Here is a 19,635-nt window from a genome sequence, read left to right as displayed (position 1 = left end):
CCCGAACAGGGTGATGTTCTGCAGAACCCGAACAGTGGCGAACACTGTTCGCCCAACACTAGTACACACCATGCTATATAGTCTGGCTGAGCGGTGTACACAGAGTGGCAGTACACACAATGCTATATAGTCTGGCTGAGCGGTGTACACAGAGTGGCAGTACACACAATGATATATAGTCTGGCTGAGCCGTGTACACAGAGTGGCAGTACACACAATGCTATATAGTCTGGCTGACCCGTGTACACAGAGTGTCAGTAAACAATGCTATATATAGCGTGGCTGAGCGAGGTACACAGTGGCAGTACACACAATGCTATATAGTCAGGCTGAGCCGTGTACATAGAGTGTCAGTAAACAATGGTATATAGTCTGGCTGAGCGGTGTACACAGAGTGTCAGTAAACAATGGTATATAGTCTGGCTGAGCGGTGTACACAGAGTGGCAGTAAACACAATGCTATATATAGCGTGGCTGAGCGAGGTGCACAGTGGCAGTACACACAATGCTATATAGTCAGGCTAAGCCGTGTACACAGAGTGTCAGAAAACACAATGCTATATATAGCGTAGCTGAGCGAGGTGCACAGTGGCAGTACACACAATGCTATATAGTCAGGCTGAGCCGTGTACACAGAGTGTCAGTAAACAATGGTATATAGTCTGGCTGAGCGGTGTACACAGAGTGTCAGTAAACAATGGTATATAGTCTGGCTGAGCGGTGTACACAGAGTGGCAGTAAACACAATGCTATATATAGCGTGGCTGAGCGAGGTGCACAGTGGCAGTACACACAATGCTATATAGTCAGGCTGAGCCGTGTACACAGAGTGTCAGTAAACAATGGTATATAGTCTGGCTGAGCGGTGTACACAGAGTGTCAGTAAACAATGGTATATAGTCTGGCTGAGCGGTGTACACAGAGTGGCAGTAAACACAATGCTATATATAGCGTGGCTGAGCGAGGTGCACAGTGGCAGTACACACAATGCTATATAGTCAGGCTAAGCCGTGTACACAGAGTGTCAGAAAACACAATGCTATATATAGCGTGGCTGAGCGAGGTGCACAGTGGCAGTACACACAATGCTATATAGTCAGGCTGAGCCGTGTACACAGAGTGTCAGTAAACAATGGTATATAGTCTGGCTGAGCAGTGTACACAGAGTGTCAGTAAACAATGGTATATAGTCTGGCTGAGCGGTGTACACAGAGTGGCAGTAAACACAATGCTATATATAGCGTGGCTGAGCGAGGTGCACAGTGGCAGTACACACAATGCTATATAGTCAGGCTAAGCCGTGTACACAGAGTGTCAGAAAACACAATGCTATATATAGCGTGGCTGAGCGAGGTGCACAGTGGCAGTACACACAATGCTATATAGTCAGGCTAAGCCGTGTACACAGAGTGTCAGAAAACACAATGCTATATATAGCGTGGCTGAGCGAGGTGCACAGTGGCAGTACACACAATGCTATATAGCCAGGCTAAGCCGTGTACACAGAGTGTCAGAAAACACAATGCTATATATAGCGTGGCTGAGCGAGGTACACAGTGGCAGTAAACAATGCTATATATATAGTGTGGCTGAGCGAGCGGTGTACTACTGTTCCCAGCAGCGACACACAATGACTGGGGGGGACCCTGGCTAGCGTGGCTGGAGAGCGAACTACCCTGCCTGCCTACCCAAAGCTAAACCCACAGAGAAATGGCGGAGATATGACATGGTTCGGGTATTTATTTACCCGAACCACGTGACCGTTCGGCCAATCAGAGCGCGTTCGGGCCCGAACCACGTGACCCGTTCGGCCAATCACAGCGCTAGCCGAACGTTCGGGGAACGTTCGGCCATGCGCTCTTAGTTCGGCCATGTGGCCGAACGGTTTGGCCGAGCACCGTCAGGTGTTAGGCCGAACTCGAACATCACCCGAACAGGGTGATGTTCTGCAGAACCCGAACAGTGGCGAACACTGTTCGCCCAACACTACTAGGAACTAAAGATCAGAGGAGTTGTTTCCTGGGGGCAGAAATACCGTGCTCTCTGGAGAGAAAGCGTCGGTGTTTCTGCGGGGAGGTTAGATCGGTGAATGGGAATTATATTCCCATTCACTGATCGGGGGGCTAGCAGGGGGTGGCGGGTACGCGCGCGGGCGCGCGCCCGATCGCGCGCACCACGCAGGTGAAGATGCAGTGCCTATCTGGACGAGAAAGCTCGTCCAGATAGGCCGAACTGGATAATATCGCCAGGGGGTGGCACAGCACATTTTTTTTGATTATTTTTTTTTGATCATGTAGCTAGCCTAGCGCTAGCTACATGATAGCCGCTGTGCAGCTGCATCCCCCCACCCCCTCCAATCGCCTCCGGCGATGAAAGCAAACAGGAAATCCCGTGGCGATGATCGGGATGACGTCATCGACATCAAGGATGTCGTGACGTCAGAGGGAGTCCCGATCCACCCCTCAGCGCTGCCTGGCACTGATTGGCCAGGCTGCGCACGGGGTCTGGGGGGGGGGGGATGTGCATGGCACGGCGGGTAGCGGCGTATCAGCGCGGAGCGGCAGCGATCGGTACATACACACAGCTAGCAAAGTGCTAGCTGCGTGCAACAAAAAAAAAATATGCAAATCGGCCCACCAGGGCCTGAGAAATCCTCTGTGGCGGCTTACCCCGAGCTCAGCTCAGGATTATCCCCCAGAGGGTTAATATTTGTAGCAATTTTGGTGACAATGGCATGTATGCAGTGATGCTCGTAAACTACGCCAGTGCGAATCTACGTGTCGTATTTCCGCATCTACGCATCGTAGTTCGTAGGTGAAGTTTCAAAACTACACTTACGCATTTACGCATAGTCGAAGTACCGCTATGTGAAGCTTCGCCCGCTATGCGTAGTTGACGTGTGTATTGCGAAGTCAACTACGCGTGCAGTAAACGTCTATTTTTCCGCGTACGGATCATTGTTTTTGCTTGAGCATGCCCAGAAATATTATTGCCCCTTCTATGCGTAGAAAATTCCGCAGTGGAAGGTGGAATGTATGCATATAAGAGTTCACGCATGCGCATATTTATTAAGGCGAAAATGTTTCCGCATAAGGGCATAAGCGTCCGCATACAATACGCTTCACACTTCGCGTAATTGCGTATTTTAACGCGTAGTCTACGAAATGCATACATAGTGAATCTTCTGATTTTGAAGCCGTAGTTTGGCGAAGTGTAATTGCGTAAAACTACATGTAGTTCCAGCGTAGCGAAGTTGGCTCACTACGACCATTCCTGCATGTATGGCAGCTTTGCCATTAACCGCTAAGCTATAAACAAAAGCATGAGATAATTTAGCGAAATTGTAAAATTAGGGTTCCTGATTACTTTTAGAAATGAATTAAATTATTGTTATTTTTCCCTGCAAAGAAAAAAATAAAAATAAGCACCTTGTTGAGTTGTAGCAGCCTCCATGTGAGTATCTGGTGTGCTTATTTATTGCAATGCACATTCTAGTACCACAGAAGAACTACAGTTTTACCAGGAGGCTTGATGTACCATTGTGACTCAATTTGTTTACGTGCAGACCAACCCTGTTTTTGGTTTGGAGACAGTGATTTTTTTTAAAAGACCTGCTGTTTTTTTTAGTTTTTTTTTACAGTAGGTTACCTAATTTGGAAGAAGCCCCCATAGTGATGAGCACAAATTTCATGTAGACATAATTTTGCATCCAAATGCAAAATTTCATGGAAAAAAATCATAATTGATTTAGTCTGTAATTGTAATCATGTGTAATTTCATGTAATTTTTGAGTAATTTTGTGCCAACTTTAGAGGTTAATAGCAAATCCATACATATACAATCCAATCTGGACTTGACCCTTCTGAACCAATTTTGAACTTTTTATTTGCAATCAATAGCGGTTATACAGCAACAAGAAAGCCCAACACTTCGGGCCGTCTGGCCTTTCTCAAGTGTAAGCAGGGTCAAGTCCAGATTGGATTGTATATGTATGGACTTCAGTTGTTCGGAGGCTTGATGAATCTCCCACCTTAATCTGTGACTCCCCGTGACACAGTGGATATTGGCTAAGGCCTGTGGATTCCCTATTGTTTGTATGTGAATAGCAAACCCCCCTGTAGAATCAGAATCAGAATTGTTTATTTTCGCCAAGCATAACAGGGTTATGCTCAGAATTGGATTTGGCACAATACATAGCTCAAGAAGAAGACAAGCATAATAGGTTCACAAGCATGCAAAGGACATCAAGCAGAGGAAAAACAATAACCGTTTACATTGTTCATACATAACAGATCATCCTGTGGTTCCTGTCCACCCACAGATCCAGTTTTGCATAGAGTTAGTCAGATCTGAGGGGTGGTCAATTGATTGGCAGTGTCACAGCTCAGGCCGTGGCCCTTGATGGAGGTGTGAGTACTGATGGGATTATGTGGAGGGAGTTTAAGAGGTTGACAGCTGAGGGGAAGAATGAGTTCATGTGTCTAGTAGTCCTTGTTGAGATGGCACGAGGCCTCCGGCCCAATGGAAACAGATCAAAATAGCGGTTGCCTGGGTGGGAGGGGTCATTTGCGATCCTCAGTGCCTTAGTTCGCAGCCTTGTGTTGTGTTGGTGGGCAAGTGAGGGGAGAGGTCTCCCAATAATCCTCTCCGTCGTCCTGATGACCCTCTGTAGTTGGTACTTGTCATTGTCATTGGCGCCATTATGCCAGACCAAGATGGAAGAGCAGAATCGATTCAATGGTGGCGGATTAGAAGCTTGTTAGAACCTCCTGGGCCATGCCGAATTCTAACTATTGCAACCAAAATTCCTACATATGTTAAGGAAAATAGTGGGTACAAGTCAAAATAATTGTATTTTGTGAGAAAATCAATTTTAAAAATGCAAACCTAAACTGTCATTTTTCCGAGTCTTTTTGAAAAAAAAAATTTGATATTTGTACCCACGATTCTCCTTAACATACTTAGCAATTTTGGTGACAGTAGCATGTATGGGGGTTTTGCTATTCACCACTAGTCAGTACGAAGTTATGTAAAAATTATGCAAAATTACAAATGATTGCAAGAAATCAATTGAATTTAGAAATCATAATTATGTATGGGCGTAATTTCAAAAATTTACGTTAGCAGAAGGTTTGGCCCTGTTATTAGAATCTAACCTAGGGCCATTGATGAAATAAGGATCCCCACAAGATTTCAGGCAGTGGACGCAGCCAGCTGCAGAAGACAAATGCCGGCATAAAAACTATAGCCACTCGGCAAGTAAACTGCGTCCCCCGAGTGAGTTTACGGTAAACTGAAAACTCTCACGCTTGGCATAATGCGCCTTTAACAAATGAGCCCAAAGACTGAACCGGTGGACTCTATTTTTTTTTCCTCCTCTTCCAGGAAATCGCATCAGCTCAAACTCTATCGACTGCAGCCTAAGCAACCCTTAAATACGCTGTAGTCTAAATAACCTGTCAATAGCCTGCGCCGCAGCTAATGCGCTTTATAAATGTGTTCCAATTTCCTTTAATTTAACTTTTGGTCTGGCTACATGCAGCCGGCGAGAAGGAGCGGGAGATTTATGTAAAATTAATTGTTATGGCTGCAACTTCATCATGTTATTTGTAAATATTCCATCAGCAAGGTCAAGGATTCCATCCCGGCTTTGTAAGCGTTCCATATAATGAATATTGAGTATATGGTTAAATACAATAACCCTTCGCAAGAGCTAAGAAACAATATTTTCTACCTTGCGGATAACCTTGGCTCACTGCCAGCCGCACATATATTACGGAATTTCTCCCTATTTCATTTAGCATTGTACTTTTTAGAGATGTTGAAGGATTTACTCTTCCTGGGATGCGAAGAGAAGGAAATACGAAATATGCTTTGTGCTTTAGAAATTTGCACAGCCGGGAATAAAAATGACCGGGGATTCAAGGAAATGACTTTGGATAGATAGATTAGGTTGCTAAGCGTGGCTTCGTAGAACAAGGATGCTTACATCCATTCACATCTATCTATCTATCTATCTATCTATCTATCTATCTATCTATCTATCTATCTATCTAGCTATCTATTGTAATGGTTAACGTCTTTGCCTCTGAAACAGTAGACCTGAGTTTGAATCTTGACTCTTCCTGTTCGGTAAAGGTGGCCATACACTTATAGATTTGCAGCAGATTCGACCATTATCCTGGGTACACACGTTACGTTTTTTCGTGCGATAGATGGATCAGATAGATAAAATACGTCATGTCCGATATTGCTCCCGATCGTTTCAGCGCTCAATTTCTCATAGCGGTGAATGGAAAAAGATAAGAAAAACTAATGAAGTTAAGACAATCGAGCGCAGAATTGAGTGTGGAATCGTGCCGCAAAAGCGATCGGGTCAGAGAATCGCACATACTAGGAACAGATTTCCAATACATTTTAGAATGAAATCTATTGGAAATCGATCTAAATGCATCATTGGACCATTAGATCCATTGCAACTTTATGGACCATCGATCTGCTGCCAGCACCAGATCGACCTAAATTTTCCACCCTGTCAGATAGAGCAAATCAATCGAAATCGGACACAAATCCATCGATCGATAGATTTTATAGAGTTGATTTCCGATCGATCAATTGATTCCATAGAATCGATCGATTGATCAATGGCTGAAATCGACCAGTGTATGGGCCCCTTAAGCCAGCACTTATTCAGTAAGGAGACCTTGGGCTAGACTCCTAACACAGCTACTGCCTACTGAACGTGCCCTAGTGGATGCAACTCTAAGTGCTTTGAGACCACCCAGAGAAAAGCTCAATATACATGTGTGTTGTCTTATCTATCTATCTATGTTGCATATATTATTTGACTGTTTTGGTCAATCATTTCAAAGTAAAAGAAATATAATCCATGCTATGCTAGTAGTCTTCACCTCACATCCACCCTAATCACCACTCCTCATGCATGCAGAATTTCTCACATGCTTCTCCATTGCTCTGTATCTCCCTCCTAAAACTACATGACACTCACCAAGCTTTGAAACCTTTAAATGTAGCCTGAAAAACTTTACTAGGCAGAAACTCCATAAAATATTTGTGGCTAGCAGTGAACCAAGCATATAATCTGGCCTAAGCCATTTTAAGGTACCCATTATTCTCCCAAACAATTGACCATTTGATTGGTGGAATGGGTACAGTTAATGGTGCGGTCTCCTCCATTTGTGGGCCTGGTGTAATGCTTCCGATCAATTGCAATGATCAAATCAAACAATCGATCATTCGGTAAATTGGGTTGTTAATTGCCATTTTTAGGCAGTCATTGGTCCATCATTGTTTTCTCCCAAACCCATTGTGTACTGCACAAAACATTTTATCTTGTATACCATGTGCACAGTTACTGTATCTATTACATCTTCCTCATGTCTAAAGGTGTCCGTTAATGGTACAATATTTTTCTTAGATCCAATCAACCGATTAGATTTTTACAATCGAATAGTCCAGAAACCTGTCGTAAAATGATTCTATGGTCGATTGGAATATAGAAGTTTGTGGATCGGAATGTTGGATGCCCTAATTTACCCTTTTATGGACCAATCAATAATTACCTGCCGATCACTTACGATCCCACAAATATGATCGAATGCTCAGATGAAAATACTTTCCAGTTAAGGGCACCTTTAGACTGTAAGCTCAAAGTATTTATAAAATGCTGACATCTTCCGCAGCACTGTACAGAGTATATAGTTGTCTCTGGCTGCCCCTCAGAGGGGCTCACAATTTAATCCCTATTATAGGCCATAATTCACTAATCTTATCTCCTATCTTTAATAATGATTCTGAGCAGTTTTCACTGTTAACACCATGGTGGAAAATCATTTAGTATTTGTTGAGCAATTTAACACACACAAACCTTAAAATAAGGATTCTGTCCTTAAGTTAATGGGCAATTCCTAAGTGAATTCTTAGATTAACGGCTGAATCCTAAACTTAAAGTGACCCAGAGATGAATAAAAAGCATGTTTTCTACTTACCTGGGGCTTCCTCCAGCCCCAGAAGCATGGATGCGTCCCTTGCCATACTCCTGCAGTATGTCCTGTCCCACACACTACATGCCAAACCCAATTCTGGGCATGACCCAGTCGTGCAATTAAGTGGAGTGTTACTAGAGACTACAATGTAGAGTGAAGGATGCTGAGCTGTCTGCTTCATGTTTTAGTATTTATACAGGAGGGGACTGTGTATAGAAATACATACACAGCAGGCACCCAAGGAGGGAGGAAGAAAGAGACATCAATACATGCACACCCACATGCACAGTTGCGCACACACAAACACACAGGGGCACAACCACACTTTCACTCTCTCTCTCCTTCCCTGAATGTTATACACAAGCTGCAGGCTAGCTGTAATCATGCTGGCAGCAGAGACAGCAGGAGGGGTGGAGCTACATCCTGCCTGCATCTTCTCCTCTCCTCCTTATCTGCTATAAGTAAGAATAACTACAGATGTGATAACTTAAGAGCTGGAGTGATAAGACCACACTGTCACTGGGAAAACTTATCACTAGGCCTTAAAGAGGAACTCCAGTGAAAATAATGTAATAAAAAAAAAGTGTTTTATGTTTACAATAATTATGTATAAATGATTTAGTCAGTGTTTGCTCATTGTAAAATCTTTCCTCTCCCCGATTTACATTCTGACATTTATTACATGGTGACATTTTTACTGTGGGCAGGTTATGTAGCTGCTCCTAGCTGTTTTGGCTGTTAGAGACAGCTGTAAACAGCTAATTCCTGTCTGTGAACATTGTTACATTGTGGCAGTTTGCCCAGAGTACCGCGGTACTCAGAGCTTCATGTGGCAGGGGTTTCAGCACAAAATCAGTCATACAGCGCCCCCTGATGGTCTGTTTGTGAAAAGCAATATATTTCTCATGTAAAAGGGGGTATCAGCTACTGATTGGGATAAAGTGCAATTCTTGGTCGGAGTTTCTCTTTAATAAGGCAAGCTTCTTTAGTGAACTAACACATAAAATACCGATTGATGTGTGGTGATAAGTTTTCACTTGAGCACTGTGAACTTGCCCTTACCCCTTCCACTAAAAGCCACTCCACCGTGTGTATCCTGTGACCCTTCTTTGTCTCCCCATAGCAACAGGCATCTAGTAATAATCATTCGGATTCCGCAGAATTGAAATTTCTGAATACTGCAACTTGGTCATTGTAGCCCAATCACAGCACTCAGAAGCATTGGACCAATCAGAGAATGCAGAATTTTTCCATGAAAATCAGATTGGACCAATCAAAGAATGCAGAATTTTAGATCAAAATTCTGCATTCTTTGATTGGTCCAATACTTTTGAGTAAACTTAGAAGTATGTGGCCAATTACAGAATGCAAAAAATGGTAAAAAAACAAGACTCCTCCGAAAATGGAATTCTGCTGAATGGCCAGTGCTAAAACGGAATGTCAGAAATTGGAATTTTTGTGAAATCGATAACAAGCATTTCCGACCATCCTTACCCACGACAACTGGGAGACCTGGAAACCCAGCAGGCAGCAGATTTTCAATAGATTTCATGCTGAAATGTATTGACAATCTATGTTTAATCAGGGATTCAATCAGATCGCCCTCTCTCTAATCATAATGATCTGAGTGGGGTCTATCTGTTGGCCACATTGACCAGATCAGCGGGAATGGACATCGTAATGTCCACTCCCATGGTCCTGCTGTAGCCTGGGGCAGATGTGTTAAGGTGTCCATACATGGTACAATTTTTCATTTGTTTTCGATTAGATAATTAGATAATTTAGTTAAATTATTCCGTTACATCGAATATAAAGATTTTTCCAGTGGTTATCTGGCTTGCAGTCACTGCCATGTATACCCTTTTCTTATGTCTCCCTACTTCAAACACAATAGGGGAATAAGTAAATTGTGCGCCCCCTCCTATGCTGCGCCCTGAGGCTGTAGCCTCTCTCGCCTCTGCCTCAGCCTGGCCCTGGACCGTCCGCTTACCGCAATGGATTCCACAGATCTGTTGCATAGTGATAAGTTAACAGCCCCAATGAGTGCAGAACAGGCTAAAAATGTCCGTTCTCTGCTCTAGTGGGACCAGAGGCTTAGTTGCTCATCTGTCCTCTTGTGGTTTTTTTGTTTTTTTTTTGTTTGTTTTTTGTTTGTTTTTTAGGTAATTGAGCTCCAAATGAATTCTTAGCTCACTTGCCATGCTCCATTTTATCATTGCAGAAATGTACACAGTGACCCCTCTTCCCTCTCTGGACTTTATGAAGCTGTACAGTCAAAACATTTCCAAAGCTGTAAATGACATCATCTAAGTCTTACCGCCTTCGCTCGGTGATGCTCCCTGATTGCTGCTCCCTTTTGCATAATATAAATCCATAGCAAAATGACTGCATGGATTTATGGCAACCTTAACCAGATGAAGAACAGACCCTTGGAAACTAGACAGCCGGTTTAAGTTAAAATCTTTTTAATGAGGTTATTACAGGCCCGTTTTTTTCTTTTACTGCCGCCTAGATAATGAATAACCCAACCTTCGCAATAAGCCAATCATTTTATCTATATTTATCTTTCAGCGTCGGATACTGGCGCGACGATCTATCAAACACATTAGCCATAAAATAACTCTGATCATTTCCCCTTTATGAAAGTATCACAATAACATTTGCACTTAACAAACAACTGGTAGCTGGGGACCTTCCCTCCTCCCCGAAAGCTAGCTGACATTTCTGGAGACACTTCATTTTTTATTTGAATATTCATGATTTAAAAAAAAGGGAAAGGTTTAATGTAAAAAGTGGCAGAAGAAACAAGGGAAAATAGGCAGGAAGGTGTGGATGAGGGAATCAGAGGCATCATGACAGATAGATCATGGGACACTATAGGAATATCTGTATTGGATGTCCTGTCCGACACACTACATGCCAAACCCAATTCTGGGCTTGACCCTGTCGTGCTTGGTGAAATAAAATATTCTGAATACTGTAAGGCTATTTCCCACAGCTCAGCTCCAATGCCCCAATCTAGCACCACCATCTTCACTTGATGTGGCTTGTCCCCGCTTGAACAGGAGGAGAGAGACAACACCTACCTGACTACGATTACACCCAGGTCTTAAGGGTGCCAGGTATTCAAGCTGAACATAGAGTGAGCAATAGACCACCGGAACCAAACTGGCAGATACGGGTAACAGAAATCGAGTCCAGAACAATCCTAGGTCATACACAGGTGATCAGAGAATCGCAGTACACAAGGGCTAGGCAGAATCAGTTCAAAAGGCAATTCAAGGTCAGTCCAGGCAGCAAACAATCGTAACGGTAAACAGGCAGAAGGTCAGTCCAGACAGAAAGAAGCAATAGTCCAAGAACCAGCAGGGGTCAAAATGCAGAAATCCAGCAAAAGTATAAATGCACAAGTCCGAGAACACCCAGCAGCTAGCTTAGCTAACGTTATCGATAATACACGCTGGCAATAATACACTGCACTCAGCACACTTGGGGCCCGTTTCCACTAGAGCGAATCTGCATGCGTTTCCTGCATGCAGATTCACATAGACAATACAAGTGGATGGGCCTGTTTCCACTTGTCAGGATTTCTGAGCGTTTTTCTGTGCAGAAAAAATCTGCACAGTAGGCCCCGCAGAATTCGCATACCGCATACCGCTATGCGATTTGCATACAATGTATTTAATAGGAAATTTGCATGCGTTTTCATAAGCAAATTTTACTGCAAACTTTACCACGAATTTGCGGGCGTTTTCGCATAAAATCGATGTAAAAGCACACAGGCTTTGACATAGTTAAATTTGCATACTTACTAACGTATGCGAAAATGCCCGTGAATTTGCGGTAAAATTTGCTGTTTTGCATTTTCCACAACTAATTCGCACTGCACAAGTGGAAACGGGCTCTAAAACACTTAAACACAACATTCTGTCCAATCAGTGGCTGGCCACTCAAACAGCACCCAATCAAACTACAGCAGTAATCCTGCCTGAGTGTCAGCTGACTAAGGATGTCAGCTGACACTAACTCCTGCATCTCCTAGCAGCATAGGATGGACACCTAATCATAGGCATCTGTTCTCTTTCTTTGTGTGGTGAGAGCCGCGCAGCTCCGGAAGTGCCAGGCTGCGGCAGACTCCCGGCAGAGATAGTCGCATCGCTGGATCCTGGAGGTAAGATCATGACAAATACCTTGATGAGGCCACCCCCTGGTTACAAACCAACCGTCTTGCATGCATTCAACAAGTTGCCTGTCACAACAAAACATAGCTCCTCCCCACCTAACAGTTCCATGCCGTTTCTTGGTGCTGGGTGTTATCTAGCTGTTGCAGTGTGGGGAGGATATTATGAGGTACATTTTTCCATGAATGTAACATTTTTTTTTTAGTTGGAAGGGCAACTATCAAAGTTAGCTAAAATTCTAAATGCCATATATTTTCAGTAATTACTAGCAAATAGCAAAACAAAGCCTTTTTGTCAACTTTTCATTTCTTATTAGAAGAAAATATGACACTTACAGGGAACAGTGTTCAATGTGGGCATTAACATGGAGGACTGTGCCCAGCACATCCAACATACAGAAACAATCTTCACTGGCTGTAATACTTTGAGTAAAATGTGTTCAGAATGATATAAAGCTGAAATATAGCTTCAAATGTGTGTAAATAATCATCAGCTGCAGCTCTGTATGTGTGCTCCTTTCTTTCTCTCTCTCTCTCTCTCTCTCTCTCTCTCTCTCTCTCTGCCTTGCAGTCTAAAGTTAACAGTTTACAGCCAGGTTACAGTTCATCTCTACCTCCCCCTCCCCCTGATGCCAACACAAAATTGTTACAAAACGGCTGGCAAACAATGCATTTTTTTTCACACAGGCTGTGATGAGACCTCTGAAAAGTTTTCTAGTGTTGCTGGCTAAAAGCTCTATAGGTATATGGGGTTTACAGAAGGACAGTTTATTTGATAGTTTTTCTTTAACCTCTCCTGAATGGGGATAAGTAATGCTAGGGGGAAATTTGATGACTACCCAAGCATGAACAACAGCCCTAGAGGAGAGGAGGCTATTGACATTAGGACAAATTTGCACAGAATAAACAGTCACACAAAGGAGAACCAACAACTGTTTCAGCCAACAAAACTCAACTGTATGTGTATGTAGCTTTATAATTTCAAATAATCCCAACATTAACCATAAGACTTCTGACTGCAATTCCCCCAATATTTATACTAACCGTTACCAGCAAAAGTAACCTTGAAGATAACGTAAAATGTATGTGAGGAGAAACTTATGGAAAACATTAGATACTTACCCATGAAGAAGGAAGTCTCTGGAGACCACCATTGGTGTGCACAGGCCCCCCAAACATCCGATAAGAGCTTGTTGGATATGTTATGGTGGCCACACTTCCCACAATGTATGAGCATGCCCATACTTCGCCTGTTCTCATGCGCAGGCGGGAAGCACAGACACAATCGTCAAGAGGATCCTAGGCAGTGGGGTCTTGAAGAGGACACCGATAGCCTCTAGAAGATCACAAGGCTTCCTTCTTCATAGGTAAGTATTTCATTTTTTTCCATTAGGATTCACCTCGGTTTGCTTTAACTGGAGAACTCAGTGATTTGCTAAATAAAAGCAGCCTGCTAGTTATATCTGTTATTGCAATTAATTCTCAAATACCGCTTTTCCCTTGCTTGTAATTTGCTCTGAAGGATTACCAAAAACAGCTTGTCTGCTACTTAAAACACTGGACCTGATTTATCATCGCTGCGCTTGGCAGGCAATGTTTGTGATCCAGAAAAAATTCAATTGTTGATTAAAACAAGAATAGAGTGGCATGTACACGTGGACACACAGAGAAAAGAAGATCCAGTCTTTTAAGGTAAACAACATGCAACAGGTGCGTTTTTGTCCCTTAGAAGACTAGATATTCTTTTCTATCTCCAAAAAAATACTCAATCCAAACCAGCATGGATGAGGTGGTGCTAACCAAAAGTTTAAGCTTTAAAGTGACTCTGTAACAAAAATTACAACGTTTTTTCTACCATCCTACAAGTTCCTAAACCTATTCTAATCTGTTCTGGCTCACTGCAGCACTTTGCACTATCACGGTCTCTGTAATAAATCAATGTATCTTTCCCCTGTCAGACTTGTCGGTCTGTGTCTGGAAGGCTGCCAACTCTTCCCTGCTGGTCTGTTCCTCTATGCACACTCCAGTGTGTGTTTTATTTACATAAGCCAGCAGCTTCTCTGCTATCTTATCAGTGATAGAAGAGAGCTGGATAAAATCCTCCTCTGTTAGGCTGTGAAAGTAGCTGGCTGACACATACTGAGGAATTACAAACACAGGCAGAGCTGTCTGCAGGAAGCCTGTAATGTTCAGTGCATGAGAGAAGAAGGGGACAGAAGGTAAACACACAAATGATCTTTTGAGATTCAAAAGGAAAGCTGTATACAGCCTGCTTGTGTATGGATGTATTTTCTATGTGTGGACATACTGTACATCAACCTACTTCCTGTTTTGGTGGCCATTTTGTTTGTTTATAAACAAACTTTTTAAAACTGTTTTTAATCACTTTTAATGCGGCGGGGAGCGGCGAAATTGTGACAGAGGGTAATAGGAGATGTCCCCTAACACACTGGTATGTTTACTTTTGTGCGATTTTAACAATACAGATTCTCTTTAAGCGCCAAACTGTTTTTGTTTTTGTAAAAATCTATACATAAAAAATCCCTGAAAGCTAAAATAGTTATTGTATTAATACAATTTTTTTTTAATGAAAACAGAGTGAATGAAAACATATCTTCCTCTCTAGCCTTCTTAACCTCTTAGTAAATCATGCAGGCTGGGTGGATGAAACGGCAGAGCCAACAAGTATATAAACCCATATGGGCTTTAAAATTGAGATGAAACTTTGAAGAGAAGGGGATACAACCAATGGTACAGTAAGGACAAGGTACACTTCTCAATCTCTGTCTGCATCAGCAGAAAAAAGAGGGAGGGGGTTTAATACAGCAAAGGGGCTTCACCCTCTTAATAAGGAGGGTAAGTATGACCAAATAGTCATCCCAAACAAAAATTAGGCAAAAGTGGTCGACCTCCTAAACTATTTGCTTTAGAATAAAACTGCACTTTTGGAGACTCTTGTCAGCTTTCTTGCATTTGGTGATCCTTTGTGTTACTTGAGGTCTTTTGTCTTGAGTGAAGAGAAGCAGCATTAATTCTTTTAACCACTTGCCAACCGCCTAACACAGATTGGCGGCGGCAGAGTGGTTCTGTTATTCCTCCAGGACACTTTATGGCATCATCTCGCAAGGAGTGAAATTTGACAGGAGCTTGTGCTGACGTGAGCTCCCATCAGTAAACAGAGTGGGACACAGCAATCAGCCTTCCAGCGCCTGATCAATGCTAGCAGGCTGTTTTTTTCAATAAATTATACACATTATTATTTTATATTTATATAGCACCGACATCTTCTGCAGCACTGTACAGAGTATATTATCTTGTCATTTAACTGTCCCTCAGAGGGGCTCACATAAAGACAAATCACATTTATATCACACTTTTCTCCTGGCGGACTCAAAGCACCAGAGCTGTAGCCACTAGGATGTGCTCTATGGGCAGAAGCAGTGTTAGGGAGTCTTGCCAAAGGTCTCCTACTGGATAGGTGCTGGCTTACTGAAGGGGAAGAGGTGAGATCCGAACCCAGGTCTCCTATGGGGCAGAAAGGGCAGAGCTCTTAACCATTACACTTCCCAGCCACTGGACAATCTAATCCCTACATATATTTAATGAGCTGGTGTGATGATGCTATTTCCATTCCTGAACTCAATACGTATTATGGAACATCTTCTAGCACAGAAGAAAGAAGTCCAATTAAAGCAATTTAATTTGTACTTTGCATGCACCAGTTCACAAGAAGTTATACGATCTCCTCTCTGGTAACAGGAAATACCTGGCTCTATAGGTTTTCAGCCTGTATGGTTAGGTTGATAGGTACATTAATATATATTTTTTCAATTTGAAAATTTAATTACCAAATGTAATATATATAATTTACGCATAATTGATGTTACTGATTGCTTGCTGAATTTGCCTTTTCTTGTTTTGCATTTTGTTTGTTTTTTAACATGACCTGCACAGAACTGTTTTGTTTTTACTCATTTATTTTTTACAGTACAGTACAGTGTATAATAACATGTTCAAAAGATATATAGAGAAAACCACATTTAAAATACAATTAGAAAGCCTGTATATAAAACCTACATCTTTAATAAAACTGGATTAAAAAAAAAATATAAAATGTAAATTCAAAGAAAATAAGGTACAGTCAACCACAAGGAGGTAAAATATAATAACCATAGTACAATTACGCTAGTACATCATTGCCTAAAAACCTATTTTTTTTTAATGGAATAATGTTAGAAATAGATTCAGATTCAGAATCAGGACTAAAAACGTTTAACAGAACTTGTCTTGACTGAAGATCCATTCCCACCAGGGTTCTGTGAATCTTGATTACTGGTACTGATGTATCGTATACCCTCAAATATAAGACAACCTTGTGTGTAAGGGAACCCCAATATTTGACCTTCTTAAAGGGATACTGTAGGGGGGTCAGGGGAAAATGAGCTGAACTTACCCGGGGCTTCTAACGGTCCCCCGCAGACATCCTGTGTTGGCGCAGCCACCCCCCAATGCTCTGGCCCTGCCTCCGGTTCACTTCTGGAATTTCAGACTTTAAAGTCTGAAAACCACTGCGCCTGCGTTGCCATGTCCTCGATCCCGCTGATGTCATCAAGAGCGCACAGCGCAGGCCCAGTATGGTCTGCGTCTGCGCAGTATACTCCTGGTGACATCAGCGGGAGCGAGGACACGGGCGTGCAGGCGCAGTGGTTTTCTGACTTTAAAGTCAGAAATTCCAGAAGTGAACTGGAGGCAGGGCCGGAGCATCGGTGAGTGGCTGCGCCAACACAGGATGTCTGCGGGGGACCATTAGAAGCCCCGGGTAAGTTCAGCTCATTTTCCCCCGACCCCCCTACAGTATCCCTTTAAGCTGAATTTTTTTTATTGACTCAAGTATAAGTTTACTTAGCAAAGTGAATCGCTGCACTTGGGGACCGGGGAAGGGGGGGGGGGTAGGTTGGGAGGATTAATAAATGCACTGCATAAAGTATTACAGCCATTATCCCCTACTGGCCATTAAGTCCAGCCATTAAAATGAATGGGTACCGTTTTAAAAAATAAAAAAATCAGATACTCACCTAAGGAGAGGGAAGGCTCGGTCCCTCTCCTCTCCGGGTGCCTGGTGGATCCTCTGTTCAAATCCGCTGCCGCGGGGACTTCGGAAGTCTTCGGAAGCGCTCGGGCTCCCGAAGACGGGCCGCTACATACCACGCACGCTCGAGTGCATCATAGACCCGCGCGAGTGCGTCATAGAGGGCGCTTGCGCATGCGTACTATGGAGCGGCCCGTCTTCGGGAGCCCGAGTGCTCCCGAAGACTTCCGAAACCTCCCTTCGACAGCGGAAGTGGCAATATTTGACCGACCTGGTCGAATATTGCTATGGGGGATCCTGCGCGGGACCGGGCACTGGGAGAGGAGATGGAAGGCTGGAGCCTTCCCTCTCCTTAGGTGAGTATCTGACTTTTTTATTTTTAAAATGGTACCCATTAGCTTTAACTCCTCCAGGTCCCCAAGTGCAGCAATTATTTACTCCCCACCCTTAGTAAGCACAGAAGTCAACTTTACCCTACCCTTTCATGTTAATTGTTGCAGCCAGAACTTTTACACCTGTGTTTTCTTGGTATCTCTTTTCTAGCGTAGTAATTAAAAAATGCTGTGCTGGCACAATTACACATTTCTGCTAGAGAAGTCCAGAGTGCATTGGGGTCATCTAGGCCACCCCCGAGTCTCATCACTCTCTTATACCCCTTCCTCTTGCACAGTTCTCATTTCTCAATACACCTCAGATAAAAAACATTCAGGCCACCAAAGCATAAAACCTTTCAGGAAATCACGCAGAGTTTTAGTGGGCACTACCCCATGCAGGGGCCGCTGGGTTAGCTTGGGTCATGCCGTTTTCCCTTCCACATCAACCTCTGATGTCACGTCAACACCACATTATTTCCACATCGACTGTTCAGTTTTAGAGTGGGTCATCTTGGCACAGGGTGAAGAAGAAAAATGGCTCACTCTGCACTTGCACAAACTCCGGACCCGCACTATTCCCCCTCCGAGTTGTAGCCACTTGGGAGACACGTAATTCGTACACTGGCAAATTGTGAGGGCATCCGGCTGAAACTCCTGGAATCCAAATCAGGTATGCAACGCTGGCGCCAAAACAATTGGTGTAGAGTTGCACCATAATCAGCTGGTTTGAACTGCACAGCACTATTAGTTTTAGCACCTAAAGTGCCTAATGAGGATGCTGCATTTTTTCTGCATAAAGAGGAACTCCAGCCTACACAAACATACTGTCTGTCATTAAGTTACATTAGTTATGTTAATTAAAATAGATAGGTAATATAATCTCTTACCCACACTGTTTTAAAAGAACAGGCAAATATTTAATTTCTTGATGGCAGCCATCTTTTTGGTTGAAAGGAGGTGACAGGGAGCATGTGACACAGTTCCAACTGCCCTGTGTCCTGAGCACCTCTCCCAGTTGCTAGGCAACGTGAATAACAACATATGAAATATCATCATGCTCTGCACAGCATCAGGGGAAAAAAAGTCATGGCTTTTTTTCTTTGATGGGTGGAGCTTAGCTAAAAATGCAGCTAAAAATGATGCTTTGGTAAGAAAAACAAAGTTCTGATGCTGTGAAACTGTTAAAGAAACACCAAGCCTTTTCAGTGCTGCCAAGTAGATTTTTAGTCCCGAGGTTCACTATAAGGACTTATGTTATCTGCAGTATCTGTGCTATCATAATTTTGCAAAATAGGAACTCCTCTGAGGGCACGAAGAGCCAAAGTGCAGCACACTTTTTGACAACTTTGACAACTTTTTGACGATTCCACTGCAGTTTAAATATAAGTATATGTGTTTCCCATACTCGCATAATCTTTAAAGGCTTTAACAAATATAAAACCAAATAAAGTATAATACATGTTTTTTATTTTATTATTTATTGAAAAAAAAAGGTGTTGAAGGACCAAACCAAGGGCGTAGGGCCCGTGGTCGCAGCGGTCGCCTTGGCGACCGGGCCCGGCTCCTGAGGAGGCGGAGGAGGGGCCCATCTCCGTTTTAAGGGCCATGCGGCCCGTGCGCGCTGGTAGGGGGGAGCCGCAGCCGCGGGGAGGGCAGCCCGACCTCTCCCTCCCTTCCTCTCCCCGGGGCCCCCCCCCTCAGATGCAGAGTGAGCGGCTCACGGAAGCGCTGTAGGCAGAACTCACCTCCCTGCGTTCCACTCGCCGCTGATCTCCTCTCTGGCTGGCTCTGCATAGATGCTGTTACACACGCAGCTTCCGGCTAAACAGGAAGCTGCGTGTGTAAGCATCTATGCAGAGCCAGCCAGAGAAGAGATCAGCGGCGATTGGAACCAGGGACGGAGGTGAGTTCTGCCTACAGCGCTTCCGTGAGCCGCTCACTCTGCATCTGAGGGGGGGAGGGGCCCGGGGAGAGGAAGGGAGGGAG

The 19,635-nt window shown here is 43.5% G+C and overlaps 1 long non-coding RNA gene across 1 annotated transcript in view; it reads right to left on the bottom strand.

Annotated features, from left to right (window-relative positions):
- The window catches only part of LOC137531984 (uncharacterized), a 406,169-nt gene that overhangs the window by 58,287 nt on the left and 328,247 nt on the right, over positions 1 to 19,635 (bottom strand). The window lies entirely within an intron of this gene.

Source organism: Hyperolius riggenbachi, chromosome 1 (assembly GCF_040937935.1).
Source record: "Hyperolius riggenbachi isolate aHypRig1 chromosome 1, aHypRig1.pri, whole genome shotgun sequence".
Classification (NCBI taxonomy): domain Eukaryota; kingdom Metazoa; phylum Chordata; class Amphibia; order Anura; family Hyperoliidae; genus Hyperolius; species Hyperolius riggenbachi.
Note: the sequence above shows the minus strand (reverse complement) of the source record. Positions and strands in the feature narration are given on the sequence as shown.